The sequence below is a fragment of the Musa acuminata genome, chromosome BXJ3-7 (genome assembly GCF_036884655.1).
Source record: "Musa acuminata AAA Group cultivar baxijiao chromosome BXJ3-7, Cavendish_Baxijiao_AAA, whole genome shotgun sequence".
NCBI lineage: Eukaryota > Viridiplantae > Streptophyta > Magnoliopsida > Zingiberales > Musaceae > Musa > Musa acuminata.
Window position 1 is genome coordinate 23,359,704 of NC_088355.1, and position 14,191 is coordinate 23,373,894.

Consider the following 14,191-nt stretch of genomic DNA (forward strand, 5'->3'; position numbering starts at 1 on the left):
GGCTATGAATGCCTTATTTTGCGCTCTTGATAAAAACGAGTTTAATCGTGTTTCAACTTGCGAAACTGCTTTTGATATTTGGCACACACTTGAAGTGACCCACGAGGGCACAAGTAGAGTGAAAGAGTCAAAAATCAATCTGTTGCTGCATTCTTTTGAACTTTTCCGAATGAAACCGAGTGAAACCATTGGCGACATGTTTACCCGTTTCACGGATGTCGTCAACGGTCTAAAAGGACTCGGAAAGAGCTTTTCGGATTTTGAGCTTGTTAATAAGATACTAAGATCCCTTCCTAAGAGTTGGGATCCTAAAGTCACCGTCATTCAAGAGGCAAAAGATCTGCAAAATTTCCCTCTTGAAGAACTAATCGGGTCATTAATGACCTACGAAATGACCTGCAAAGCTCATGAAGAGCAAGAAGACATCCTTCCAAAGAACAGGAAGGATATGGCACTTAAAACTTCTGAATGCCACTTGAGAGAAAACTCAAGTGATGAGGATTGTGACGATGACTTGGCACTTTTGACAAGAAAGTTTAAGAAATTCTTCAAAAGAACCAAGTTTAAAAACGATATGAAAAATAAACTTGAATCAAAGAAGGACCAAGTGATCTGCTACGAGTGTAAAAAGCCGGGACACTACAAAAGTGATTGTCCCCAAGTCAAGAAAAGAACAACAAAGAAGAAGGCGCTCCAAGCAATATGGGATGATTCGAGCGCATCTGAGGAAGAGGAGTCCAACACCGAGCAAGTTGCTCATTACGCCTTTATGGCCATCGAAGAGGAGGTAACGGATTTATTAGATGCTGATTTATCTTTCGATGAATTACTAAATGCCTTCCATGATTTATTTGATGAATGCAAAGTTATAAATAGAAAATACAAGTTGCTAAAAAAGGTACATGATAATCTTACTTGTGAGTTTGATAAATTAAAAGTCGAACATCATGATAGTTTAAAGTCATGTATCAAATGTCATGATTTAGAAACTATACAAAAAGAGAACTTGCTACTTAAGGACACCTTGAAGAAATTCGAGGTTGGGAGCAAGTCATTAAACATGATCCTTACAAACAAGGGTCATGCTCCCAAAAGAAGTGGGATTGGATTTGTGAGGAGTCCTCACCAAAATCCAACTACCTTTGTAAAAGGCCCCATCTTACACGTTCAACACCAAACCAAGTGCAACTTTTGTTGCAAATCTGGACACAAGACACATTGTTGTCCATTCAAGAAAATAAGTCCAAACAAATTAATTTGGGTTCCTAAAGGAACCATGATAAACTCTATGCAACATGATAGAAAATGTAGATCTATTTATGAGGCACCCAAAAGCAAATGGGTACCTAAACGTCATCCTTTCTTGTAGAAAACTAAACAATCGCAAGCTAGGAGCAAGAAATGGTACCTTGATAGTGGATGCTCAAGGCACATGACCGGAGATCCATCTCAATTCTCTAAGCTCTCTAGCATAGACGAAGGATATGTCACCTTCGGAGACAACAACAAGGGTAAAATCATTGGCAAAGGAACCATAGGTAACAAATCCAACCTCTCTATTGAAGATGTTTTACTAGTTGATGGTTTAAAACATAACCTCTTGAGCATTAGTCAATTATGTGATAAAGGATATATTATAAGATTTGAATCTAATGCCTGCATCATTGAAAAACCACACAAAAATGTATCTATGATTGCATTAAAACAAAACAACGTATACACTATTGACATCAATGACTTATGTGATGAAATGTGCTTTGCCGTTATGAATGAGGATGCTTGGCTATGGCATAGAAGATTAGGTCACGCTAGCATGAAACTAATCAATCAAGTATCATCTAGAGAACTTGTAAGAGGAATTCCTCATATCAAGTTCATCAAAGATAATGTATGTGATGCTTGCCAATTAGGTAAGCAAATTAGGGGTAGCTTCAAAGCTAAGAATCAAATAAGCACCTCTAGGCCCTTACAATTGATCCATATGGACTTGTTCGGACCAATCTCTACATCGAGTCTAGGAGGTAGCAAATACGCCTTTGTCATTATTGATGACTACAGCAGATATACATGGACCTACTTCTTAAAACAAAAAAATGAATGCTTTAGACATTTTACCAAGTTTTGTAAACTTGTTCAAAATGAGAAGGAATCTATGATTTCGTCAATTAGAAGTGATCACGGTGGAGAATTTCAAAACCATGACTTCCAAGAATTCTGTGAACTCAACGGATACAACCATAACTTCTCTACTCCAAGAAATCCTCAACAAAATGGGGTAGTAGAAAGAAAAAATCGAAATTTACAAGAAATGGCAAGAACCATGTTGAATGAACATAGCCTACCCAAATATTTTTGGGCTGAAGCTGTAAACACTGCATGTTATATTTTAAATAGAGTCCTAGTAAGACCCTTACTCACCAAAACTCCTTATGAGTTATGGAATAACAAAAAACCCAATGTCTCATATTTTAAAGTCTTTGGGTGTAAATGTTTTGTCTTGAATGAAAAGGATAACTTAGGAAAATTCGATGCTAAATCTGATGAAGGAATCTTTCTTGGTTATTCTTCAGTTTCTAAAGCTTTTCGCATCTTCAATAAAAGAACCTTAATTATTGAAGAATCCATCCATGTTGTTTTCAATGAGATTTCAGAAATTAAGAAAAATGATCTTGATGATGATATTAATTTTGATTCCTTGAATTTAAACGAAACCCCGTCTCCAACTAGCAACTTGGTTGCATCCACTTCCAAAACATCCTTACCCAAGGATTGGAAGTATATAGATGCTCATCCTAAGGAGCTAATCCTAGGAGACACCTCAAAGGGGGTTCAAACACGATCTTCTTTTAAAAACTTTTGTGCCAACGCCGCTTTTCTCTCCCAAATTGAACCCAAATGTGTTGATGAAGCCATGAAAGATGATTCATGGATTATCGCAATGCAAGATGAGTTAAATCAATTTGAGAGAAATGAGGTGTGGACGCTTGTTCCTAGGCCAAATGACCATTTAGTAATTGGTACTAAATGGGTCTTTAGAAACAAGCAAGATGAAAATGGTATCGTGGTTAGAAACAAGGCTAGATTAGTGGCCAAAGGTTTCAACCAAGATGAAGGTATCGATTACGAAGAAACCTTCGCACCTGTGGCTCGATTGGAAGCCATAAGGATGCTCCTTGCCTACGCTAGTTGCAATAATTTTAAGTTATTTCAAATGGATGTTAAAAGCGCTTTTCTAAATGGTTTCATTTCCGAAGAAGTTTATGTTGAACAACCTCCTGGATTTGAAAATAATGGCTACCCTAATCATGTGTTTAGATTAACTAAAGCTCTCTATGGTTTAAAACAAGCCCCAAGGGCTTGGTATGAGAGACTTAGCTCTTTTCTGATTGAAAATAATTTCATAAAAGGCAAGGTTGATACCACATTGTTTATCAAAAATTTTGAAAATGATTTTCTCATTATTCAGATTTATGTTGATGATATTATCTTTGGTTCTACAAATGAGTCTCTTTGTGAATCCTTTGCAAAAACTATGAGTCATGAATTCGAAATGAGTCTAATGGGAGAGTTAACATTCTTTTTAGGCCTACAAATCAAACAACTAAGCAATGGCATCTTTATTAGTCAAACCAAATATGCTGTGAGTCTGCTAAAGAAGTTCAAAATGAATAATTCAAAAGCCATTGACACTCCTATGAGCACCTCCACTAAGTTAGAGATTGATGAGAATGGAGAAAGCTTCGATCAAAAAACCTATAGGGGTATGATAGGAAGTTTACTTTACCTCACTGCCACCAGACCAGACATCATGTTCAGTGTAGGACTTTGTGCTAGATTTCAATCAGACCCTAAGATATCTCATCTCAAAGCAGTCAAAAGAATACTCAGATATCTTAATGGAACTACCAATCTAGGATTATGGTACCCAAAATCAGAAAACTTTGAATTAACAGCTTATGCTGATGCGGACTTCGCTGGCTGTAGACTAGACAGAAAAAGCACATCAGGATCATGTCAATTTTTAGGACATGCCCTTGTATCCTGGTCATCTAAGAAACAAAACTCGGTTGCCCTATCAACAACCGAAGCTGAATACATTGCAGCAAGTGCATGCTGTGCACAAGTTGTATGGATGAAAAACACTTTAGAAGATTACAAAGTGAATCTTAAAGATATTCCCATTAAATGTGATAACACGAGTGCAATATGCTTAACTAAAAATCCTATACAACACTCAAGAACAAAACACATTGATATTAGACATCACTTTATACGAGATCATGTCTCTAATCATGATGTAACCATAGAGTTTATTGATACCAAACATCAACTGGCTGATATCTTCACAAAACCCCTATGTGAAGAACAATTTGATTACATAAGAAGAGAATTAGGAATGTTGAATTGTCCGAATACTTTAACTAGTTAAAATTATTTTTCGGATGTTATTACTATTACATGCCTTGACAACGCTTGATCAAATAACATGTTGCAAATTATGTAACAAATATTTTTAACCAAATGCATGTAAGAAGTTCATTTTTCGGGTTGTATGCTAAAAATGGGATGTTCCCGTACACTCTTATGAAAACTCTTTGGAAAATAACTTTCCTCCGTCAAGCAAAAACAATAAAGAGATATATGTGTCATGACTTCCTTTATATGCTTGATAATGCTATCATGCTTTTTGTTGATGACAAAGGGGGAGAAAAATATGAATTGATAAACACTATGTCATAGCTGAACTGCCATAATCATATCTATGTCATAGTTGCAAATACTTGAGTGATGCTATAAATAATGTTATGCCATCCTTGCATCACCAAGAGATATGTGAACATATACTATAGTTTGCATCATATCTTGATTTGATATTGTGAAGAAAATGCAAACGTACTAGAAAATCTCAAATGTGAGCATCATGTAAAAAAGTCCTTCGTAGCTTTATATGATTACATGATGAATGGTTACAAACACTATCATACAAACTTGATGATGTATGTCAAGCCTTGACATAATTCTTGAAGAGATACATCATGATAGGCATCATGATGGGAGTATTGATAAGTTTAACTGATCTAACTTATCAATACGTCACTTGAATTCTTAGGTCTTGAATTCAAGGTTGACTTATCTCAACTATGGCATATAGATAGGGGGAGTTAAGGACAACTCCTTTATCAATTGATTGTCATCATCAAAAAGGGGGAGATTGTTGAATCTCGGATTTTGATGATGAAGTCAATTGTCATTTGTTATCTAATCTATGTGTTGAGATAAGTGTGCAGGATTAACTACGATGAGAGTAAGACAAGCAGCAGAAGTTGCGCCGGAGTCAAGATCATGATCACGTTGGGAGTTCGAGAGTTCGACGGAAGTTCGGACGGTCGTCGGAGGTTCAGAGAGAACAGATCCGAGAAGTCCAGAAGCTTGCCAAGCGAAGCTCGTCGGAACTCGCCAAGTGGATTGTCGCAAAGTCCAGGAGTATGCCGGATGTCCGCAGAAGGATCACCGAGGGTCATCGGTTGATCGACGGAAGTTGGCCGGAAACTCGCCGGAAGAAGCGATTGACGCATCGGAGCAAAGCTGCAGAAGTTGTCTTAGAGATAATCGTAGTTAGCATGATGATTAAGCATGAAAATGGGAGGTGATCCCATTAGCTTAATCTTGGGGCAATTGGGCCCCTGAAAAGATTCAAGTGGGCCGAATGGAGTGAACCATTCGGACCCTGATTGCACCAGGAGGTGCAACCGCCCCAGCCAGGAGGTGCAACCGCCTGGGCTGAGGGGTTGAGAGGTGCAACCGCCCCAGCCAGGAGGTGCAACCGCCTGGGCTGAGGGGTTGAGAGGTGCAACCGCCCCAGCCAGGAGGTGCAACCGCCTGGGCTGCGAGGCTGGGAGGTGCAACCGCCCCAGCCAAGAGGTTGCACCGCCAGAGCTCAAGTTCCGAGCTCTGCCAGGCGATGCAACCACCAAGCTCAGTCTTCGAGCTTTGGCAGAGAGGTGCATCAGCCTGAGCTCAGTCTCGAGCTCTGCCAGGTGATGCATTCACCAAGCTCAGTCTTCGAGCTTTGGCAGAGAGGTGGATCAGCCTGAGCTCAGCTTGGAGCTCTGCCAGGTGATGCAACCACCGAGCTCAGTTTCGAGCTCTGCCAGGTGATGCAATCACCAAGCTCAGTCTTCGAGCTCTGCCAGGTGATGCAACCATCGAGCTCAGTCTTCGAGCTCTGGCAGAGAGAAGCAATCGACAGAGCTCAGTCTTCGAGCTCTGCCAGGCGGTGCCACCTCTCCAGTCGAGAGGTGCAACCGCCTGATCCCAGAATTCTGGGATTTGATCGATTTGATCGTTTTGAGCTCGGATTTTGAATTGGGTTGGGGCCTATAAATACCCCACCCATTCAGCACTGAAAAGATACAGACCCATACCGAAATTGTGATCTTTTCTGTGATTCTAAAGAGCTCAAAAGTGTTGTAAAGCCTTTAAGTCTCCTCCTTCTGTTCTTCAAGTTTTCAATTGTAAAGTGAGGAGAGAAAGGTCTGTAAAGGTTGTCTCCTAAGCCTGCCAAAAGGAGAGAAATTGTAAGAGGGAAGTTTGGCCTTCGCCCATTGAAGGAAGGCACCTAGTTGACGTCGGCAACCTCATCGGTGGAGGAAGCCAAAAGTGGAGTAGGTCAAGACTGACCGAACCACTCTAAATCTCTGGTTTGCGTTTATTTTCGAGCACTTTATCATTACTGCAAACCTCCCTCATCACTACTGCTCTTTGTGCTTTCACGAACAAGATCTAAGTGCTGTTCTTCCAAATCTGTATTCAGACGTAAACTCGTATTTTCATACATTACAGTTTACGTTTACGTTTGATTCTGCAGAACTGTTTTCCGTGCTTTTACGAACGAGCTTCCTTGCAGTTTACGCTTACATTTTAATCCTATTAATAACTGCAATCTGTCCTCTACGATTTTACGAACGAGTTTCAACATTTAGACGTAAAACTGCATTCAGACGTAAATCGGCTTTCTTCGCTCAATCATCAGATTTCTGTTCACGTTTACGTCTTAGTTTCAACTGCATACTGCCTTCTGCGAGTATACAAACGAGTTTCAAAGTTTAGACGTAAATCTGCGTCTAACTGCGTTTAGACGTAAATCTGCGTTTAGACGTAAAACTGCGTTTAGACGTAAAACTACGTTTAGACGTAAATCTGCGTTTAGACGTAAAACTACGTTTAGACGTAAAACTGCGTTTAGACGTAAATCTGCGTTTAGACGTAAATCTGCATTTAGACGTAAATCTGAGTTTAGACGCAAAACTGCGCTTAGACGCAAAACTGCGCTTAGACGTAATCTGCGCTTAGACGCAAAACTGCGCTTAGACGAAATCTGCGCTTAGACGCAAACTGCACTTAGATACAAACTGAGAATTTGTTTTTGCATCATAATAGTTTTTGAACAAACGCAGCTTTTGGTTTTTAATCGTTATAAGATTTCCGCTGCACTAATTCACCCCCCCCCCCTCTTAGTGCTCTCGATCCTAACAGCTTTTGCATCAAAATAGTTTTTATCGAACGAACGCAGCTTTCATTTTTAATCGCTAAAAGATTTCCGCTGCACTAATTCACCCCCCCCCCCCCTCTTAGTGCTCTCGATCCTAACACTACCCCTACTAGGTGGTTGTACTACCAGAGCTCTGTCTCCGAGCTCTATCAAGCAGTCATATTGCCCAATGTCAGTCTACAAGTGGTAGTACCCTAATAATGGCGGTGGTACCATCAGTACCTTGAAATCCAAGAATGTGATATTTTTTTGCTCTAATTTTGAAGTCATTGGGGCCTATAAATACCCCACCATTTTCTACATGAAAGGATAACCAAAGTGCAATCAAAGTGTTGAAAAATTCTAAATGTTGGGGTGTTAAAAGTGTTGTAAAAGTGAGAAGAGTCCTCCTCCTCCCTCTCCTTAGCTTTGTAATCATTCAAGAGAGGTGTGAGACTTGTAAGGGTTATCTTCTAAACCTGTGAAAAGGAAAAAGCACTTAAAGAGGTGGTTAGTCTTCGCCTATTGAAGGAAGACCATTAGTGGACGCTGGTGACCTCGACGGAGGAGGAATCGGAAGTGGATGTAGGTCACAACGACCGAACCACTATAAATTCCGGTTTGTATTTATTTTATTGTCATTTATTTACTTTGCAATTGCTTCACTCCCTCCTTGGCTTTCACTACCCTTACGAACAAATATGCTTTCAAGCTATCTTTCGAGATCATTTTGTTTTTAACGTATGAAGATTTTTAAACCGACGTTTTTATCCACTACATTAATTCACCCCCCCCCTAGTGCCGACTCGATTCTAACAATCTTGACTAGTGAATTTCGAGACATGTATTGGATCTCCTATCATTTGCCTTGAGCATCGACCATCAAAACACCTTCTCTTACTCCTAGCTTTTGATTGTAGCATATATTAAAGAAAGAGGGTTTGCTTTTAGGCCCCTATTTAATTTTGGATTCCTCATGGTTAGATCTATCTATCTTGACTTTTATTATTAAGTTATTTATAGTTTCTTTAGAAACCCAAATTAATTTATGTGAGCTATATTTTTTAAATAAACATATATAAGCATAATGACTATATCTTTCATAAAAATTATATTTAATTCTAGGAGGGACATGTAGTGTAGGTCCTTTAACAAATATAGTTGGCGTTTGCTGAGTATTACTACTCATAAAGTTGATTCATTCCTTTCTACGAATATGACTCTTATTGGCAAGAATCATATTTAATGATTTATTACCAATTTTAAATTTTTTAATATTTGTTATAGTAATACATTTTCCTTCTTAAGTGAATCTAACTCTTCACACTTAATGTAAAGAGTTAACAAGCATTATCATATTCATTTTTTAATTTATCAAATTTATTAGAGAGATACATGATCCATTTTAATAATTTATATTTCTTACCAACTATTTTAAGCACATAATACAAATTATGAAATACCAACTCTTCACACTTAATGTAAGGAGTTAACAAGCATTTATCATATTTATTTTTTAAGTTATCAAATTTATTAGAGAGAGATGCATGATCCTTTTTAATAATTTATATTTCTTACCAACTATTTTAAGCACATCATACAAATTATGAAATACATCAAGTAATTTATTATAAGGTAATAAAGATTCATTTAAGTCATATATCTCATTACCAAAAGCCATCAATACATAGTTTGCCACTTCGTCTTTGTTGATTTGTTCTTCATCATTAAATGCACTCGATTCATCTCAAGTTGTCTTGAGTGTCTTCTTCTTTTTTTGTGCCAACAACTTTTTCTTTAGTTGTGGACACTTATTTTTGAAGTGTCCAAGCTTTTTAAGTTATTATGTCCTTTTTAAGTTCATTTTCATTTTTAGATTCTTGTTTTATAGAGGTTGTTCTATTCCTTTTCAATAACTTTTTAATTTTTCTTGTGAGGAGTGTTAAGTCATCATCATCATCATCATCATTTGGGTTTTCACTCAAGTGATCTTTTTTGGTTCTCAATATAATAACCTTCCTGTTCTTTGAAATGTTGGTCTCATGTTCATCATATGTCATATAAGTCATTTCATAGGCCATTAATGGCCTTATAAGTTCTTCAAGAGGAAAATTGTTCAAGTCCTTTACTTCTTGGATTATAGTCACTTTTGAGTCTCAACTTTTTAGAAGAGATTTTAAGATTTTATTATAAAGTTCAAAATTAGTATAACTTTTACCAAGAGCTTTCATACCATTGATAATATCCGTAAAACGAGTATACATGTCACTAATGATTTTGCTTGACTTCATTCTAAATAATTTATAACTATAAACTAAGAGCTTAATCTTAGATTCCTTAACTCTATTTATGCTTTCATGAGTAACTTCAAGTGTGTGCCAAATATCATATGTAATTTCACAAGTAGAAACATGATTAAATTTATTTTTATCTAAACCGTAAAACAAGGCATTCATTACTTTTGCATTTAAAGAAAAAGTTTTCTTCTCTAAATCATTTCATACATTCATTGGTTTAAAAGACTTTTGAAAACCACTTTCAACGACATTCTATAAATCAAAATCCATAAAAATTAAGAAAATATGCATTCATGTTTTCCAATAAATATAGTCCATCCTGCTAAACATAGGAGGACGAATGATAAAGTGACCCTCTTGATTGCTAACAAATATCATTTAACCTATCTTGGGTGTTAAACTAATTGAGAAAACTTGGCTCTGATACCAACTATTAGGATCGTAGTGATACTAAGAGGAGGGGTGAATTAGTGCTTTTGAAAAGTTTAAATAATTTAAAATTTTTGAACAATAAAACCATATCGAAAATGCATTTAAGCTTAGAGTGCAAGTGAAAGTAGTAAATAATTAAATCAATAAGTAATTGCAATGAAAAGCATGAAGAAAATACACACTGGATTTATAGTGGTTCGGTCGTTGTGATCTACGTCCATCCCAATTTCTCGTTTATCGTAGCCACTGGTTTCCACTAACGATTATTTTTTAATGGGTGAAGATCAACTACACTTGTTACAACTCTTTTCCATTTTCACAGGTTTAGGAGAGAACCTTTATAAGTTTCACACCTCCCTTGACTGAACTCTAAACTTTTAAATAGTAGGGAAACATTTAACACTCTTTTAAGAGTTTACAACTTTGATTCATAAGCTTTTTTCATTCACTTTCTCTTCTATGTACTTAGCAGGGATGAATAAGGTATTTATAGGCCCCAAATGGCTTCAAAAATGAGTCAAAAAATCTCATCCTCTAGTTTTCGGGATATTGACAGTATACCACTAGTACTGGGTGGTACTATCACTTGATAGAGCTTGGGAGATCGGAATTTTGTAGTACCACCACCTGATATAGCCTAGAAGATTGTGTTTGGATAGTACTACCACTAATATAAGTGGTACCATCGTTGGATTTTTCGAAAATGTACACTTCATACTTTCTAACTCATAGGCAGTTCCACCACCTGGCAGTGCCACTGCCTAACCTAATTGTGGGTCACTGAATGGGTCTTCCACTTTACCCAAATCAACCCCGATTTAGGCCGAGTGGGTCCCTAATTGAGTTGGCATGGTTACACCCAAAACTAACTCAATTAAGATCTAAACTATGACGATCAAGACAAACAATTTTAAGACAAGAATTCTATATTGTCTGGCATATCATTGGTTCATCCAACCTCTCAACACATCATGCTTTCAATCGGTGTATTGTTCAATCCTTCAGCTATTGACTCCTACAACATCTGATTTTAACGTAAAATTTGATTCTTCCGGCCCAATGCCCAATCTCTAACTCCGGCCTATCATATGATTCTTTTGCTTCAATTGTTTTATCTTTTCATGATCGAAGTTAGTCTTATATCATTTTTCTCAAACGTTGATTAGATCATAAACTTATTAATTGATTTCATCATCAAAATTTGATATTCAATAAATATTTATTTATATATAAAATAATTTTTATCTCATCAAGCATGACAATATATGAACGTCGATGCTACTACAGCCATGGCTAACTGTCATCTCAGCGAGCACGAGCGACGATGTCCTGACAAAGTTCACCACCATCGCTTATCAGTTCTCGTAGACGATTGTGTTCTTGTGCCCCGTGGCCATGGCTCCCAGATGATGAAAGAGTTCCTACTCTTCCATCTGCAGCATGGGAGTGATGAGGTGTTTGACATATATAGAAGTAGCACAAAGACCGCAAAGAAGCATGCAAAGCAACGCAAATGCAGATAAGCACACAAAAGATTATCCAGGATGAAATATTGGATTGACATGCATAGTACTAAAGTGCAGATCTCTGGCTGAGTTCGTTCTCTTGTTAATTCTTTCAGCAGGTGGGAAGAAGAATTACTTCCGCATCTGCTGTGTTAGCTTTCAAAGAGTCCATTACTTTTGATTGAAAACGTGAAATAGCAAGGCATAGAGGACAGAAGGGAAAGAGAAAAGTTGTATGGATTCTCAGATTGATGTCACTGCGGAGGTCCGTGGGATCGAATACATGCAGAGAAGGCTTATTCGAGGCTTTTGGTGGATAGTCAAATGTTTAGCTTGATGTTTTTCTTTTTAATTAAAAAACAATTTAAGAAAAAATTATCAGGAATTATTATATCTAAAGTTCTGAGTTATAAACATATCCATATACAAAGTTTTAAAATAATACATCATTCATTATAAATCTTAATATAATAAATATATAAATATACACAAATACATAATTGACTATAAATTTCTAAATAAATCAAACAACATGTATGCGAACTGACTCACAACTTAACCACTCGACAATCGGATGAGTGTTAAGGTAATAAATTAGCGCACGGATCTTAAAGACACCAATCAAATCTCTACACACATCTAAAAGCATGAGTAGGGTCCTTATGAGGCCCATATTAGCGTGCAGATCTTAAAGACATCAGTCAAATCAATGTGCATTGCTTCCTCGTTAATAAATCATATTTTATTTTATCCTTAGTCAAAATATTATTATCTTGGTGCTATTAAATAGGGAGTCAACACAGTCTGATTCAATCTCGAAGGTGAAGATCCATCTGAGGGGTCCTCTTGGGGTCGAGGATGCAACCTGAACGGGGGGTTGAGATGGTAGGTGAACACCCAATGTGTTGCTGGCTCACGGTGATGATCCTACGATCATCCTAAGGTGCACTTATTTGTTAAAGAGAGGTTGGGGTCGTCTCGAGGTGTGGTTTGTCCATGCCTAGGAGTATTCGGCCTCACCCTGAGGTGCTTCTTAGATGCATCGGGGACCTACACAAGTGGTCAACGATGGGGTTTTCCCATCCTGTCCCATTCGACGCTAAAGTTAATAATCTAAGGTCCCCAAATATGAGTTAAAAAAGGTCAAAAAGAGTGAGTCCTCCCCTTTTCCCTATTTAGGATATATTTTTATATCTTAAAGGAGGGAAAAAAAATTTGTGATATCCTTTCTTGTTATAAAGAAAGATAAGGGTTATCTTTTTTATCATAAAGGAAGACAAAGAAGTTTGTAATTGTTTTCCTTACCATAATAAATAAGAAAGAAGATTGTATTTCTCTATTTCGAAATTTTATATACGGATAGATGATTTCAATGACACATGATGACCGTTGGTAAATTCCCTATCATTTATCCTTTTGGAAGGCATGCTTCGAAGCTCTGGTAGGGGGTTCGAGGTATATCATTTAGTCATTTGGCTTTATTGAAGTCAAGATTCATGGTTTTGTATGTCCCATTCGAGCGTGTTTGGATGATAAGTTGCATATCGAGTTTTGTGGGCTTCATTTGTAGTGGTTTTTGCCTCGACCGCCATTACGAGAGTAGGAGTCTACTATTGCGGATTTTGCCTTGATCATCATTGTAGGAGTAGAAGTTCACCATTATAGATTTCGTTTCGACTGCTATGTAGGAGTAAGGGTCCATCGTTGTGGATTTTGTTTCGACCTTCGTTGCGGGAGTAAGGGTCCACCACTGCAGATTTTGTTTCGATTGCCATTGCGGGAGTAAGGGTCCACCAATGCATATTTCATTTTAGCCACCATTGTGGGAGTAGAAGTCTATCGTTGCGGATTTTGCCTCGTCCATCATCGCGGGAGTAGGAGTCCGCCGTTGTGGATTTTATCTAGACCACCATTGCAAGAGGAGTCTGCCATTGCGAATTTTATCTTGACCATCATTGTGGGAGTGAGAGTTCATCATTTGTGGATTTTGCCTCGATCACCATTGCAGGAGTAGGAGTCTACCATTTGTGATTTTTGTTTCGATCATCATTACGGGAGTAGGAGTTTGCCGTTTGCAGATATTGCCTCAACCATTATTTTGTGGGTAGGTGCCCGTGGTTGCAGATTTTGCCTCGACCGCCATTGCAAGAGTAAGGGTCCACCATTGTAGTGATTCTATTCATCTATCGTAGTGGGTTTTTGGAATTCACCTTCGGGAGATGGGCACTCCTCCTTTGCCTTCGAGAGAGGGCAATAGTTCTAATATGACATCCATCGTAGTGAGTTTTGGGCTCTGTCTCTTCCTTCATCTTTGGGAGAGGGTCCAGTTCCGATATGACATCCGCTATAGCAGGTTTTGGGCTTTGCCTCCTCCTTCACCTTTGGGAGATGAGCTCTCCTTCACCTTCACGAGAGAGGTGATTACT